Raw genomic sequence first — 2738 nt, forward strand, 5'->3', positions numbered from 1 at the left:
GGCTGTGTACTAATTTCCACTTCCACCAACAATGAATAAAAGTGCGATTTTCTCCACATTCTTGCCAACATCTGTTATTTTTTGCCTTTTTTATAATAATGATTTTAACTGGAGTAAGATGATATCTCATGGTTTTGGTTTGTATTCTCCTGATGATTAGTAATATTAAGCATTTTTTTCATATACATGCATATGAAGAGACCATTTGTATGTCTTCTTCTGAGAAATGTCTATTTGGAGTGCCCATTTTACATTGGATTATTATTACTATTATTGCTATTTAGTTGTTTGAGTTCCTTGTATTAATATATCTTGGATATTAACCCCTTGTCAGATGTGTAGTTTGCAAATATGTTCTCCCATTCTGTAGCTTGTCTTTTCATTCTGTTGATCGTTTCCTTTGCTGAGCAGAAGCTTTTTAATTTTATGTAATCTCATTTGTTTATTTTTGCTTTTCTTGTCTGTACTTTTGAAGTCTTATCCAAAAAATCCTGAAAAAGAAGTCAAGGAAACAATCTCATTTACAATAGCTACAAAAATTTCAATACAAAGGAATACATTTAGCCAAGAAGGTTAAAGGCCTCTTGAGTTGATGAAAGAAATAGAAGATGACACAAACAAGTGAAAAGACATCTCATGATCATGGATTGGAATAATTAATATCATTAAAATGATCCTATTACCCAAAGCAGTCTGCAGATTCAATGTGATCTTTATCAAAATACCAATGACATTCTTCACAGAAATAGAAAAAAGAATTGTAAATGTATATGGAACCCCAAAAGAGCCCTAATAGCCAAAGCAATTCCAAGTAAAAAGAACAAAGCTGGAGGCATCACACTACCTGACTTGAAAATATATTACAAGGCTATAGTAACCAAAACAGCATGGCATTAGTATAAAAACAGACACACAGACCAATGGGGCAGAATAGAGAAGCCAGAAATGAGCCCATGTATTTACAGTCAACTGATTTTCAACAAAGGTTCCAAAAACATGCACTGGGGAAAGGACAGTCTCTTCAATAAATGGTGCTGGGAAAACTGGATATCCATACCCAGAAGAATAAAACAAGACCCCTATCTCTCATCATAAATGTAAGACCCAAAACTATAAAATTACTGGAAGAGAACATAGGGCAAACACTCCAGGACATTGGTCTAGGCAATGATTTTTTGGCTAAGACCCCAAAAGCACAGGCAACAAAATATTAGGCAAATGGGACAACATTAAGGCAAAAAGCTTCTGCACAGCAAAGGAAACAATCAACAGAGTGAATAGACAACCTGTTGAATGGGAGAAAATATTTGCAAAATCTTCATCCAACAGGAGACTAATATCCAGAGTATACAAGGAACTCAAATAACAACAAAAAAAGAACTTTTGAGCCTAAAGATGGCTGCCTTAGCATGGAAAGGTGCCATGGTGCTTCATACAAGTATCAGTAGGCCGGTTGCTTTTGTTAGCAAAATTCCTTGGACTGCAGCGTCAAATCAGCTGATGGTGTCTTTGCACAGTTTGGCCATATCCAAAAATGTGTTGTACCTTTTGACAAGGAGACTGGCTTTCACAGAGGTTTGGGTTGGGTTCAGTTTTTCTTCAGAAGAACTTCAGAATGCACTATAACAGGAAAATCATATTATAGATGGAGTAAAGCTCCAGGTTGGAGCTCAAAGGCCAAAAGTTTTGTAAACATCTGATGAAGAGAAAGATTTTTGAGACTATTTCAGCCTATTAAATAAAGTTAACATAACTGAGAAAAAAAAACTTTATTCTTAACTGCTAGAGTCGAGGAGGAATTTAGAAGGGGATCTGGAGTCCACCAAAGAAAATGCTGGCATTTCTATAACATTAAAATGCGAATGTAAACGAGATCTCATGGAACTCCTCAGGCCAATTTTATAAATATACAGTCTGAAGCCTAGAAAAGTGATGTAACTTGCTCAGGGTCACAGGGACTTAACTGCAAAACCAAGCACTTCAGCTTAGCTCTCCTGGCTTTCCAATATGCTTTCCACCTCATCATATTGCCTCCTGTGTCCAGGTTGCTGTGAGTGACCTAACCCTAAACATAGCCAAGAAAGAGCAAAGGAAGAAGAAACAGTGGAAGCCTGAAAGCCCTGCGGCTTTTTTAAAACCCTAAATAAGACTGGTTTAAGCAGTCTTTTTTTGGTTGAAACAGGAGAATGGACCCAAGGGATAGCCAGTCAGTACCCCTCTCTCACTGGTGGCCCTGAAAGTATATCCAGAGCCCCCTAGGACTCCATAGAACATATCTGGAAAAGGGCCACAACTGAGTGACCCTTGAGAAGTCTCTTTCCCATTCTGGACTTCAGTTCCCTCGGTTGCAAAATGAGAAACATATACTAGACAATCTGCAGTTAAATTCTCTTTGAGGTAAATGTTCATTCTTTCATATTGCTTCCTCATCCTGTTGATTCTCTTCCTGTTGAAAAGGGTGGCTTAGTTCATTTCACAATGGAAGGAGAGAAATTAACCTCAGATCTCCCTGATGTTTTCTGATTCTTCTTTTGTCTCTGTAGAGGAATGTCTGCATTGGTCTGGTCCTGGAACCGTTGATCACTAAAAACTGGTCCCGGCTGGGAGCGGTGGCTCACACCTATAATCCCAGCACTTTGGGAGGCCGAGACGGGTGGACCACGAGGTCAGGAGATCGAGACCATCCTGGCTAACATGGTGAAACCCATCTCTACTAAAAATACAAAAAAATTAGCCAG

General features: G+C 38.3%; 1 pseudogene; it reads left to right on the plus strand.

The window, feature by feature from the left end:
- The first annotated feature begins 1395 nt into the window (after positions 1-1395).
- Positions 1396-1719, plus strand: LOC100610418 (SRA stem-loop-interacting RNA-binding protein, mitochondrial-like; annotated as a pseudogene).
- The last annotated feature ends 1019 nt before the right edge of the window (positions 1720-2738 follow it).

This window comes from Pan troglodytes, chromosome X, assembly GCF_028858775.2.
Source record: "Pan troglodytes isolate AG18354 chromosome X, NHGRI_mPanTro3-v2.0_pri, whole genome shotgun sequence".
NCBI classification, from domain to species: domain Eukaryota; kingdom Metazoa; phylum Chordata; class Mammalia; order Primates; family Hominidae; genus Pan; species Pan troglodytes.